Source organism: Aptenodytes forsteri, unplaced genomic scaffold (assembly GCF_000699145.1).
Source record: "Aptenodytes forsteri isolate BGI_AS27 unplaced genomic scaffold, ASM69914v1 Scaffold278, whole genome shotgun sequence".
NCBI lineage: Eukaryota > Metazoa > Chordata > Aves > Sphenisciformes > Spheniscidae > Aptenodytes > Aptenodytes forsteri.
This window is the reverse complement of record NW_008795907.1, coordinates 301,395-315,893: the sequence shown is the minus strand read 5'-3', so window position 1 is coordinate 315,893 and position 14,499 is coordinate 301,395. Positions and strand designations below refer to the sequence as shown.

At 44.8% G+C, this 14,499-nt stretch overlaps 1 long non-coding RNA gene across 3 annotated transcripts in view; it reads left to right on the top strand.

The window, feature by feature from the left end:
- Window positions 1–14,499, top strand: part of LOC103903119 — a 74,079-nt gene extending 59,580 nt beyond the window's left edge. For 2 of the 3 annotated variants that reach the window (XR_002086263.1, XR_657837.2), the window contains 3 exons: window positions 7,381–7,556; window positions 8,621–8,762; window positions 9,457–14,499. This is a non-coding gene — a long non-coding RNA (uncharacterized LOC103903119). The remainder of the gene's footprint in view (window positions 1–7,380; window positions 7,557–8,620; window positions 8,763–9,456) is intronic. The other variant, XR_657836.2, reaches the window with a different exon arrangement.

Below are 14,499 nucleotides of genomic sequence, written 5' to 3'. Positions count from 1 at the left end.
TGGTGGATGCCCCATCCCTGGAAACATTCAAGGTCAGGCTGGATGGGGCTCTGAGCAACCTGATCTAGTTGAAGATGTCCCTGCCCATGGCAGGGGGGTTGGACTAGATGACCTTTAGAGGTCCCTTCCAACCCAAACTATTCTGTGATTCTGTAAGTCCTGCCAGGAGCTGGAGAATCTGTCTCTTGTGTGCTAAAGCTTGGTCCGTGCTGCGCTTGGCCCAGAGTGGGTGAGAATAGCCAGGAGTGGCTCCACATCAAACCCTCAACCTACATTTCTTAATGGATTCATTCTTTCAACCCAAACTATTCTGTGATTCTGTAAGTCCTGCCAGGAGCTGGAGAATCTGTCTCTTGTGTGCTAAAGCTTGGTCCGTGCTGCGCTTGGCCCAGAGTGGGTGAGAATAGCCAGGAGTGGCTCCACATCAAACCCTCAACCTACATTTCTTAATGGATTCATTCTTTCATAAACCACTTCTTAAAAGGCAGTACTCTCTGCAACAGGCTTTGTGGTTATGCTGTGAGTCCATGATTCGCAATAATAACCTAAATACATTCTGAATGTTGTGAAAGGCACTTTGCTTTAGGGAGTCATTGTAAACTTTTTTTGAGGGGCCTTAAAAATTTCTGAACTTTCAAACTAAATTCTTGTGATTGAATATTTATTGTTGAACTCAGCATGAAATATAGAACACAGCCTAAATCCAGGGATGCTCTTGACTTTAGCAGTAAACACTGGCAGCATTTTTAATATATACTGTATTTTAGTGGTGAATGCTTAAAATTCTTCTTGTGTTTTGTGTCCTCAGCTATTTCTCTCTCTGCTGTGGTTAGCCCTAGATTCTGCATTGGAATGAGCAACATGCAGAGATCTAAGACTTATGATAAGCTTAGCCTAGACTGGTCTAATACATGTTTTGTAGAAAAGTATAGGTATTTTGTGGCAACGCCACAGTTTTTCTCTTTTGCCCTTTAACGTGTAGGTCCATCTGCATGTTAAAAAAAAGGGTAAAGACCACAACAGCCAGTGAAGTAAGTCTAGCAGATGCAGTACACAAAGAAACCTGTTGCTGGTTCTACTCTATGCTACGCTGCTCTGCAAAGGCCGTCTCCGGCGCAGCCACCAGCACAGCATGCAGCGTCCTGCTGGCAGGCTGCATGTGAGGTCAGTAGCTGCGGGTCCAGCGGTGATGCTCTGACACGCCAGGCTCGGTTACGCAAGCCTGTGAGCCCCAGAGGCAAAGCTGCCCCGGGGCATGAGCCTACAGAGACCATCTGCTTGGGTCCCTTCCACGCTGGATCGATGCACTGGATTGACTCTGTCTGTGCAAAAAAGCGTGTGAGAGGCTGAAGGCATGTCCCAGCCCTGCTGGGAGGTCCACAGTGCGGCAGACAGGCTTTGCTCTTGCGGGAGCCTTTTCGTTACTGACTGCAGACACCTGTTTGGTCACAGCCTCCATTATGGACCTTTCATATGTAGGAAGAATGGCTGCCTCTTTCACTTGTGCTTGCAAGACTTTAACAGGACTCAACTCTCACCTAGTGAGAACCCGCCTGCCCAAGATCACCAATTTCAGACCGTTCCGTCATTGGAAAATTGTTCATTCTCATGGATAAGTCAGAATTAATGTTCTGTGGTGGTAGGAATATGGTTCAGTACAGGGTCAGTGGTGCTGACTGATAGCCTAAGGCTACAGGCCTTGACCTAGGGTCCAGCCTGCGGGGGCTAGTACAGTTTCCAAGGCACAGTTGTTAATTTCTCATATACTCTGGAGTATTATCAAAAAATAAAAATATACAGGACTTAGACAAATCCAAAAATCCACAAAATGCCTTTTGTACCGTTTGACAAAATCACATAAATGTTTCTTTCATGTAAAATATCCTTGGTGTTTTGCTGATTCCAAAGACAAATGCATTCGAAGCGGTAACTGCAGTAACTAGTAAATAGAATTATAACTGCTTACTGAAAGAAAAAACACACTGTAATGATATAAAGGCAGAGCTGGTACAAAAAATAGTCTTCATTAGAGGCAAAATGAGACAGATGTGAAACATTATGCTAGTATTTCCTCAAGGGTAGCACTTAAGTAGTTCTTTGCTTACAGAAATGTATCACAGAAGGTTTGTATCAAAGTAACGTTAGGCCAAGTTATTTGTGTAAGAGGAGATAACCATCTCTTTTTGGAATTTCACAGATAGGCTTATCAGATATGAGAAATATGGTACAGAAGTAATGAGAGCCTTCAAAAGACACTCTTTGTCCCTGGGCCTTTCTCTGGAGAACATATTGTCCTGAGGGGACACTGAAACAACAGTTGTCTGTATTAAGTGAAAAAGCAAATATGTTCAAATTACGGTATTAAAGAAGGTGCACGGACCACGGTAGCGTGCCTTGTGACCAGCACGGTACAATGGGTAATGAACCAACATCTGAAAGCTCCATGTTTCACAGTGCAGGGTGACGACATTAAGGTGCTTTCCAACACTCCAGTCTTTGCCATAGTGTCGGTGTAGCCTTTGGCTGCATGCGTGCACTATGCATGGGCCCCTTACTCTTGCTGGCGTGACTCTGTACCTGGGCTTCCTTTGCATTAAAGCTGCAGCACAAGTGAGAGGATGCCTGCATCTCCTCCTGAAATGGCAACCAAATGTGGCTGGTGTCTTAGATGCTCTGCAGGAGCCCTACAGGGACCGGTGTCCTCACACAGTGCCTGGTCCGTAACACATTGAAGTCAGTGAGTGGCCTTTGAATAAACAGCTGGTGGTACAGCTGCTGTCCTGAAGCACTGCGTGCTGCTGAAACGCACGGCTTATCCTCTGTGCAGGAAATGGGGGGAAGGTGCCGTCGGCCCCTGGAGAACTGGGGATGTTCCTGGGAAGGGTCCCATCTCCAGGAGGAGGTTGACAGCTGCAGGGTCACAAAGGGCTGGCAGCACAGGAGCACGGGAACCACGAAGCCGTGGGGTCTCCAAAGCCTCTCTGCTCTCTCTCCTGATCTGGGCATATTGTGGATTCTGTGGGTCCTTGGGCCAGCCATACAGGAGGACTCCGTTCTCAGTTCTGCTTTCCTCTGCACCTGAGGCAAAGTGGAAAGTGGAAACCAAAGTGGTGCCTGGGGGGAATTGAGGGATCCAGCTTTCCAGCAGTGAAAGGAAGTTAAGGAAAATGTCTCTGTTCCTCCAGCTCGCACTTTGAGCAAGTGGCGGAAAGAAAAGCAGCAAGTAAAGCATGCTGCATTGCACCAGGCCCATTTTCAGATGAACACTACCCATGAAAATGATTGTTATTTAAAGAACTGTGCGAAGTTGAACTGGTTTAGCTGTAGACATGTTTTGTAAATTGATTTCACTAAGCTGGTTCAAAATCCACATCAAATCTTGCCCTGAGTTAATATGGAGCTGTCTTGGGAATATTAGATTATGCTCACTGAGAATAACTTTAAGCTAAAATCATGACCTGATCTAAATATGTCTATGCTAGGCTTTATGCCAATTGAATAGTTAGTTTTAGTTTAAGAACCAATGAGTGGTACAACTTATGGCCAAAGGCTATGATCTGTCTGTCTGTGGGCAGAGAGAGATGTTATGTTTTGATCTAATGAAGTCTGATGATTTCCATCAATGAATCTGAGATACAAAAAAAGCCACCAAAGAACTCTCCAGAACAGTGACCTCTCTCAAAAATGGCGTCCCAAAAAATCCTGTTGGGATTTCTATCCCAAAGGGTTCCAGCTCTTTCCAGCTATGTTGTTTTGTTTTTAATACTGTCCTGTGACATCCAAGTGTTTTAACAGTGAAAGTATCAGCTGGGGGTAAAACACCTGCTTTTATTTCTGAGCAAGAAATCAGTGGGCAAGAAGGCAGGACTGGATTTCAGAGGAATGAAAAGGCCCTCAGAGACTGACAGAGCTGTCTTGGAGGTAAAGAAGAAGTTGTGATATCTTGGAGATACCACAGAAGAAGCCAGAGGGTGCCCATAACTTTCCAAAACTCGGTGTGTTTGCATTTGTCCCACTGTCACAACTCAAGGCTATAAGGAGAGCTGAAGCGTGTTTGCAGGGGAGTTTGGGGGAGAATGACTTATATCAGGTGTTCAGACTGCGCAGTAATTAAACTGTAACAGTAAAGAAGTTAAGAAAAGGTGAAGTTTAGTAGCTATTTCTTTCCTTTTAGCAGACATGTATCTTTAGGTTAAGCCACTGCTTTGGCATCCAAAAAAAGCTTTCCAGCAATCTCACTTAGGTAGCATGGATAATCTTTCTGCGTCTGCTCCCTTATATAAAACAGAGACAAACTTCCCTTCTCCTAAGCAGACTTGTTTGGGTCAAGGACCACCTCTGAGGGTACAAAAATCACACCCAGCACCATAAAGACCTGATCTCAGTTCAGCTCTGTGAGTGCTGCTGTAGTACAAATAACACGAACGTCCAACCATGCTGGCGGTGCAATACTCGCTAACACAGAGTGCAAAGGGAGGCCGTTTACCTGACTTCAGAGCCTGATTTTGAGTGTTTCTATGAAGGACATTCTCAGAAGCCAAGGAGAAACCTCATGCTCCAAAAGCACCTATTAATATGTAATAATCAAATTATTTCTTCTTTTTAAATTTTAATGCAAAAGAATACACATTTTATACATTAATGCAAATATGTAAAAAGTGCTAGACTATAAGTACCAATCCATGATTCTATTAGGCTTCAAAACAGAAATGCTCTGAGTTTTCTTTTAATTTCTATTTGAAGTCTTTTCTGAATTCTATAGAAGTTTCCCATAAAAGGGCTTTGTTTTCAGCTGTAGTGCCTGGTTTTCCCCGAGAGCGCAGCGAAGGGGATGGTTAGGTATGCCGTCATACTGAGTTGGTCATGTTAGCAAATTCTTTTCTAAAAAGAGGTGTCAGATTGTTCAGCCAGCTGAAGTAATCCAGTTGGCAGGAGAGTGACTTAATTCAATAAGCAGAATTTTTAAAACACTGTGGTTCTTTGTTTAACAGCCAGATTCTACAAAATTAGCTCCAGCTCTGAAATAATTTCTCTCCCCACCCTCCCCGTATTATCCCTCTTCCGTCCTGCATGTCACTACCTCTCCTCACTGCCTTGTTTTGTCTGGTACCGATTCGCACTGGAGTCATTCTGCACATCCCCTGTGGCGATCTGCTCAGCCCAGAGTCAAGCCAAGGCACCTACACTCTCGATTTAAGCTCAGGGAGCGAGGCAGCTGAAAAGGACGCAGGCATCTCAGTGTCTGGTACTCCTATCCCACTGTGTGTGCCCCGTGCAGTAATTCACTTCTCTCTGAAGGGAGTGCCAGGTGTCTAAAATAAATCCTCAGCGGGAATGCGTGACTCGTGCAGGCAGATGACAGAGGTCCATCTAAATCTATCTATAGACACAGTCGGGCAAGGAGGGCCCATGTCCCTTCAGCGCTGGGAAGGAAGAGCTTACACCCACAGCGCCCTGATGGATTTTACACAGGGGAACTTTTGTAAAGGGTTGAGATCCATTACCACGAACAAGGAGCACGCTTCGACCTGTTGTTGCTGTCACGCTGTGAGCACCAACAACCAGCAAACCCAGTGGAATTTAAAAACACTCAGGACCTCCAAATACCTTTGCAAGGAAAGTGCTGTAGTCCTAAGCCTGCTATACTGCTGCTCCTCGCTCCCAGGAAAATGTCTTGTTCTCTTATTTTTTTCTGATCTCTTTTTTTCTTTTCTTGTCTATTGAGGTGGATGAGAACACGAGTTACCTACCTGCTGCTGCTGGCAGTTACTGGTAGGGTTAGGGTGGCTCCACCACTGCTCAGAGATGCTTCTTAACCTCTTTTCTCTCTTTTTTTTTTTTTTTTTTTTTTTTGTCTTTCCAGAGTGCTGTTTGTTTGTGCACTGACCAGGTTCGAGGTTGTGCTTTTCATATTGCCAGCAGCCCTGGGGCTTTTTTCCAAAGACATTTCTTCCCTTCTCCTTGCCTATGCTCCTCTTCATACCTTTCCTGCTTTGAGAAAAGCATCAGTGTTGGTTAGTGGATTCCTCTTTAGTGGGGAATTCACTTTGATCTGTATTATTTGAAACCATGCAAAGTTTTCTCCAAAGCATGTCCTGCAGGGAAAGGGCTCTGAGACTACTAATCAGAGCTGGCAAGGCCTGAATCTCCCGGGTATTTTCCCTCCACAGTGCTCTGCTGGCTTTCCTTTCCTGCAGTGTGCGTCCAGCAGCAACATCTGGGAAGATAAGAGATGGTGAGGGAAAGTAGTGTACAAAATCCCATTCCATACTGGACGTCCCTGCATGGCAGGCAGCTCCCCGGGGGCCAGTAGCTGCCTGCTCCTGGTCTTCAGTGCAAACCTGCCCACAAGATGCTGTTGGAGGAGCATCCCAGGACAGCACTGGGGAAGGTGGGGGAACAACACAGACCTCTGCGCTGTCTGGGAGGGGAGATGGCTCCAGGACCGCTCTCACAGTTGTTCCTCCTCTGAATTCACCTCTTTTTCTTGCTCTCCCCACCCCAGTGGAAAACAGAAAGGGATCAGGACAAACAGAAGGAAATCTTCCTGGCACTGCCTGCACTCTCAAGGATGGCAGAGGAGAGTGGCATGCACATTGCCGCTGTGTCTGAGTTCACAAACCAGGAAAGCTGGAGGAAATGAAAAATGTTCTGCCCAGATCAGGTTCCATCTGAGGAGAACTGGAGGAAGCAGGGTGAATGGTCAGGCCCAGGGCAGGAGTGGTCCAGCAGTAACACGCAGAGCCAGAGCGAAGCACCCCATGTCCTGCGACAGCCTTGATACCTTCTCCCAGTGCACCTGAGCTGCTCCGTTGTTTCAGGGAGGAGGCAGCCAGCCAGGCTCAGTCCCTTCAGAAGGAAAGCACCTCAAGGTGGTCCTGTGGACTTTTGTTCAGATTGATGAATAATGCAAGCCAAAGCTCCTGAAGGTCATATTAATGGAAAACACCAATTAATATCACTGGTTTAGCCCACGTTTCAAATCATGTAGAGATCAGATGTTCAGAAATAGCACTGGCTTACAATGATAAGTATATGACTGTCTTACTTATGTGGTGCCAATTTTTACTACCCTTTTTACTGAGTGAGCCATTTTCCTGGCTGAATGTGGTACTGTTGGCTGCGAGTACAGCAGAGAGCCTGGCTGATGGAGGACAGAGGTACGCGGCGAGTATTGCTCCTGTCTCAGTCTGGCAACGGTGCAGTTATGATTTGTGTCTGTCATTCACAAATCCTTTGCTTTCTTTTTCAAATGTACCTTCGTAATCTTAAATAAGCACAGCTGCGACTGAAATTCTAGGCAAAATTGCACTACAAATGTTACCCCTTTCCTTCTTTTCTACTACTGCCGTTTGATTTATCATTTGCTTTCCATTTCAGGTCTGCTGTTTTCTGGTTGGAGTATTTTTCATAGTCTGCATTATAAGAAAACCCACACATGAAGAAAGGGAGAAAGAAGTAAATGGAAAACAAACTACAGGCATGGCCATTAATTCTTCTGGGGAAAAGACGCCCCGACTTCTTCAAGCGTCCAGACCTGCTGCAGAATATGCGAGGTAAAAATAGAAAGCAGAGTACTAAAACAAAGAGGGAATAAAGATTAACACAGGGGACTTGGTGGCCTAAATATAGACAATTCTGCCCCTCTCCAGTGACTTACAGTAACGGAGAATATTCTGCAGCCAGCACAATTTGTCCAATACCCAAAATATAACACAGAGATCTGAGAGTAAGGATTGCAGCTAGAAAATGTGGCATTCTCTTTGGCACAGCTGTCATATTATACTAAGCCAGTTACTTCCCTTTAATCCTAATTAATACTCTCTCTTTCCACTCTGAGCCAGGTTCTCTGGTCAGCAGTAATTCCAAGGGGTCTGCTGCTGCTCTCCCTGCAGGAGCCCTCTGTCTTCAGGCAGTCTGTTCCTTTGTGCTCCTTCCATGAAGGAGCAGCTGAAATCATGAATGAAACGTTACTGATACTGAAGAGAACTCCTGGCATCCGCCCCAGCAGAAGAAATCAATGTATCATTCATTAAAGATATCCATACTTACACAGGGAACACATGCTTGCTGGATGGTGCCAGTTCAGGGTTGCCATCAGAGGGAGAGGTCCACCCCTGGTAGATGCAGACTCCCGCCCTGCCTGCCAAAACCATCCCAGCCCCTGGGTTGCCCCGAGGGTGCTTCCTCATCTCCTGTGCAGCCTGGGAGAGACATCACCGGACCTCTTCCAGCTTGGGCTGCATTTCGACCCCAAACCGCTAAGTGATGTACAAAATAAATATATTTTGTGGGAGGGAGGCATACAAGCTGAGATCTAGTGCCTAGGTGCCATGCTCTTTTAGGTAGTGCCGATACTCACAGATATTATTTTATTCCCTGCATTTTTCAAATCGTGTGATTTACTAGTTTGCGAATACACACAGTAACCAAGTTATTAAATGTAACTGATTTTAAAGGACAATGTGTCATTAACAAATGCTATATATATGTTATATAAGCATTGCAAATGTTATACCATATATTTTATAGTTCTAGACTGCTATTAATGCAGACAAGCAACATGTTTGTAGTCTGAGAATACTGTAATGGTTTGGTCTCTATTTTTTTCTAATTATAGAATTTCATATTTACTCAAAAGAGATCTCCATGTGCATGTTATGAAATATTTCATTCCAAACACAAGTACAAGATAAATGCAGTTGGAGTGGATCTTGACTTGCATCAAGAAATCAAAGCAGGCATGAAGGGAAGAGAGTACGGTACGTCAAACAGCAATTTTTTAACCATGCAGAAAGTACTGATTAAAAGATGTTGTGTTTGCACTTCAGTAGAGAAAACTGTGGGTGTGTGCATGTGATGGACAGTTATAATATTAGAAATAATTAGAATTAACACACTTCTTATTTCTTAAAGAACATGTATTTCTGTGGAATGGTACAAGTGCATGATAATTCTGTGAGTGACACTGAGCAGTATGTGGTGCACGGCTGGGTGATTTCTTCTGCCCACAGCTTGTAGCCATACCCAAGCAGGGCACTGTTCACGGCTGGCAAGCGTGCTGCATCGTGTGTTACTGTCACTTGGGGGACACTCCGCCTCACACAAACCTAGCTCAGCCAGGGTTTTCCCATCCCACTCACTGCAGGAGAGGGCTGGTGATTCTTCCCGCAGCTGCGAAAAGGTCCTGTGCAGCCTGCAAGCGTCCGTTTTGCCTGTACTCCCTGCCAGAGTCAGGCAGCAAAAGCAAGGGAAGAAGGGAAGCTGGCTGCAGCAGTGTGTGGCAAGCCGAATGTCAATGACAAACGAGGAGGGCCCGGTTTAGTGAGCGTTCCTCAAGCTGCCCCCCTACTACCAACAGCCGAATATCAACAGCAGAATACTCCCCCAGCCCAGGAGCACTCAGTCCCTTTCCCATTGACAAAAATACCCTGAAAACATCTCATTCTGTCTCAGGCTCTCTCATCTGCAGCCCCTTCATGGAGCCCAGCAGTTATAGCTCATCACCATCTCTTTTGGCACCCAAGGATCTTCCCAGCCCACGCAAACTGCACAGCTTCGTGGCTGGTAGGTTTTGTGCAGCACCAATGTGTCTTACTGTGACTATTGCTGCGGTAAGATGGGTCAACCTTATGTTGGTATCCGTGGCATTATGCAAATTTTTGTGTCTATGAAAGTTACCTAATTAAGTCATGTTCCTTAAAAGTCTCAAATGGGATTTCTCAAATTGTCTTTGAGCTGATGCTCACTGCTGTAACCAGCACATGTCCAGGGAGCAGCTTAGCTGTGTGCACTGCCAAGCAGCCCAGCTGATGGCTGCAGCGCAAAAGGAGCACAGGGGGAGGCACAGCTCCGAATGCCACGAATCCCAGTGTCTGCGCCTGCTGTGGAGACATTTGAGGAGGACCTTCTATCAGGAGACCATGCTTTACTGGGTGAGCAGGAGGACCCGTCTCCACTTCAGCTGTCAGCGAAGGAGCAGCAAATCAGTAGGTTGAATAACAAACCCCAAACTAGGGTTTTTCTGCTCAAGGGTTCTAGAAGAACGTGAAACCGGCACTGCTCAGCTAACTGTGTGGATCTCACTGTGTAAGTCAGCACTGATGGCTGAGAAATGGAAGACAGAAGTAGCTAAGCCTTTTAAAAGGCTTCAGAGGTAATCCATTGATCTGCTAATTTATGTCAAGCTTTTTTACCAAACAACCTCTTGGGAACTGCATTTGTGTAATTATTGTTTCTGTTCCCTTATGGTCTGCAAAATGTTGGGAATAGCAAATACTTTCCAGAAGACTGGAAACGTTTCTGAGGTCTGATGCCTCTACTGGAAATCTTTGAAATAGTCTGCAAGAATGTGGTTAAAGTGATACAGTCAGCCCCGAGTACTTCAGTTGCCTTCCCCTGAGGAGCTGATAATGACAGCTATTGGAGACACTGTTGGGCTGGATGAACCTCAGACAAATTTTATGTCCTTATGTCTTCGACAGCGTCTAAAGCCTGAGGCAGTCTGTGTTCTCCAGAAGAGCTCAATACAGAGGAGTCGCTTTCATCATCTTGATTTGTGCAACGCTTTCTTAGTAGAGGTGCAGATTCTTGTGCAATAACAACAGCTTGCAAAAGTTACTTTTTGTGGAAGCTCTAGAAATAATCAACAGATCTCAGTAGTCCAGGGCCATAGGCAGGAGGAGGAAGGAGCAGTGCACTGCTTCACTTTTATCTTGATTTGCTCTTATTTAGTACATGCCCCCAAAGGACATCCGTGAGCTTTTCAAGTCATTTTGCCTCCAACAGCTACTCCAAAAGCAACAAATATGTCTAGCAAGCATCCAAATGCCCTGCAAGCCAATAAGTTTTATCTTCAACCCAGATCTGGAGCAACGGTAGTGAACAAATGCTGTTTTTCTAGATTTGATCAGGTGTGTGGCAGATGACTACTTTGCCCAGTACGGCTGGTAAGATGCCTTAATAACTCTGCACCCAGGAAGAGCAGCAACAATAGATTCAGATGACAACAAGTAACTTTTGTTCAGCACTTAGCCACATAGATACGTAGCCAGCATTAGTAATCTGGAGTACACAGAAAGCCTCATGAAGCTTCACAGGAGAGCTGTTGATGTTGCTTGTTCTTCAGAGGTCCCTCAGCAGCATCCCCAAAGAAAACGCAGTGAAACAAGTAGTTTAATTCTCAGGCAATAGCATGTTGCCACTGAAGAGCAGATTTCTTCCAGCCTTGAATCTGCTTTTTCATTTTCTCTCTCTAAGCCAACAGTACCTATCACCTTGCCGTGCGGGACTTTTTCCCAGCATGCAGTTAACTCCCATTGTTCCCTGGAAGCACATGCCTGCAGGGACTTCATCACTCCGATCTCTATCAGTCGTTGTTGGACACTGCATTCCTTTAGGATAAAGCTTTAGAAGTGCTTTTGTGGGACCCATTGATAAGGCAAACAGCTCTGACAGCCCCAAGAGCCCAGCAGCGCTCAGCCTAACCCAGATGCGCTGTGCTGAGGCAGTGACTGCTTTCCTTTTCTTTACTAGCTTGTGAGGGCAGTTTGCAGCTTCTTTTTTGTTAATTCTTGCAAAAGCTCTCCTTCCTCTCCCGAGCAGAATGGCACAGGAGTTTGAGCCAAATCTTTAAATTGGGTACAGAGTTTTTCTGGCATTTATGTATTTTAAACACAGGTTTAACTCTCTGGCTGGAGCGGACCACCACGTTGGGGACAGCGAGTCCAAAGCAGTGACTGGGGCTGAGTGGGGCAAGGCTTTCCTCCCCAGCAGGACATGGACCCCCGTGGCAGCAGACACGGCGGAGGTGGGAGGCTTGCCTGTTGCCTTTCTGGAGGAGCGGCGGGGAGGATCAGGTGGACAGTCCCACGTCCCCCACCCAGAGCCCACCAAGGGTGGAGCCCATGGGGAAGAAGGATTTGTGCCCAGTTATGGTCCAGTGTGCAATGGAAAGTGGAGCTCAGCTCTCAGCGAGTGCTGCCTGGTGCAGGGCACAGAGCTCAGCTCTTCTGTTCTCGGGTGACCTGCAGCAGCCAAAGCGCTCCCCTATGCAGCTGTACTGGGGATTAGCAGTAAATGCACTTGCATTACATTTAAATTACTTCCTCAAATATATTTGTCAGTATTCATGTTTTCCTTAATTAAAATGAGCCCATTTCAGCATATACCTGCCCATTCATGTGCATCTCTACACGTATATCTGACCACGACCGCCACCATATTTGGGTCTGTGTAATGATTGTTGTTCTGAGTCTGGAAAGACTTTGCACATTCAGAGTTATGTGCAAGAAAGGAATCCTGTGCAGTGCAAACTCTGCATAACCTTTGTAGCGTCTGGAGCAACAGTAAAGAATTTGGGATTGGGAACTCACCACATTGTTACTTATTGGTATTGCATTCCGAAGAGGACAAATCAGGGCCTTGTTGTGCTAGGTTCTGCAATTTAAAAAAGCCTTTGCTTTGATGAATTTGCTGCCTAAGTGGCATTGTTCTGTTCTTGATGACAAGTTGTTTTTCAGAAAACAAGTCCAGTTTATTAAATTAAAATCTCTCCTAAAATAGAAAATGTATTTAGCAAAGTTCCTCTGCTTCCATTCCTAGTATAAAACCAATTTATTTACTTCTGTAGTTGAAATTGCACACATTAAAGGAGAACATAAAGTTTCTTTAATTTTGTTTGATGTTCTTCATATAGTTTTGTATGAAAGTTGGGATTATGTGACCATCTTGTGGCTGTAACACTTGTCAGTTCATTTAAATCAATGTTTTAATTTGTTATTTATAATTATCACGAAGTTTATTGGGTTTAGTGGTAATACCCAAATTCATAATGCCTGGAAGGAAAAGCTGCAGTGTGAACTCACCTATAACAGTCGACATTGGAGACAGTACACAGAAAGCAACCACAGATTGCCAGGTTCACAAGCGCTCCTGTTTGTCTGTCTGTGTGTGTGTCTGTCTGTGTGTCTCAGAGATGATTTTTAGATTGTTTTTCATATCATGATGCAAACATAAAGTAAACCTTTTTTTGCAAAAGCTTGGAAGTGACTTAGAAGTGTAAGAATGTATTGGGAAGCGTATCTGAAAATCTCAGCTGTTCTCAGGGCAACAGTGAACAATACAGATTTTGCACAGGCAGGTGACTTGTGAAGGTGGGAGTCTTGGAAAGAAAATGTAGAAGGAAATCATGCAGGGATATGGGGCAGGCGGATTCACGGGGCCAGTGAGTTAGAGACTTTTACAAAGCCACCTTGTTCTTCTCTTGGTTTCAGTGGGTTTTCATTTAACAAAGAAAGTAGCTGGAAAAATTACCCAGAAATATTTGACCTTCAAAAAGGCCTCTAAGGCACAATTACCTGATGTTCACTCAACTGGTTCACGTGGTTCCCACTCTAAATTACTTTCTGGGTTCACCCATGTGTGAAAAGGGGTCTGATTATATGGAGGAGGGCAAATGAGAAAAGAAACTTCAGGAAGGAGAGAAATACACCAGGGAATTTTACTGGTTGTATTTGCTTCAAGGGAAGGAAAGGGCAAACAAATGTAGCCAACTCAAAGTAGCTTTTTGGCTTTGAACTTCAAAAGAAAGTAACATAGGAGAGATGTGGGGTATCCGTAGCACTCGATATAAGCTGTTTCATAGAGTTAGGTAGGAATTATAGAATACATTGTACTTAGCTTTCTTAGCCAGATGGCAAATTCTTTTTTTTCCTCGAGTACAACAAAAATGTAACAAAAATCCTGTTTTCCCCCCCATGTCTTTTCTTTCCTTCCGCCCTTGGTTGCCCTGCACACAGGAGATCACTTGGCTGTCCGGCCACCAGTGTTCACGCCAGGGTCCAGCCATGCCCTTTCTGCAGAGTTTCAGCTCTTTCCACTGCATGCTCCTGACATTGGAAGAAAGCAAGTGAGTTATCTAGGGCTGCAATCTCTATTAGGCTTTAGGAAAAATACTTTTTTAAGGAAATAAATTCCATGGTTGGCACAAAAGTGCCTCTATCACGCACACTTTTCAGTGCAAGGTATAACCAGGTGCACATAAAAGTGTGACTTCAATAGTTTAGTATTGGCCAAGACACAAAGCAGCATTTTACCTGCTGCTCCTCTGCTCTGAACTGCCAGCAGAATTGCATGGGTGCCCAATTGCATGGGCCTTCGTATGGTGTGAAAAGAGCAACGCCTGAAAACTTGAAGACTTCTTGAAACTGGGGAATTGGATTTCCATCTTTGATGAGAGAGCACAGTGTGCAATAGGAAGTACATTTGTATGGAAGCAAATTCTTTTAAATAATCTCGGAACTTAAAGACTTCCATGAATAAAAGCAAGTAGTCAGTACACCTTCTGTCTGCATTATCTAACAAAAGGAACAAATTCTCTGAGACAGGGTAGAAAGACAAGAGCATCAACATGATAACTGTACTGCTGAAGCAGTTTTTAATTATTTGACCAAGTATCTTTGTGAAAATTTTTTTGGGGGGGATTTCACATTTGAGATA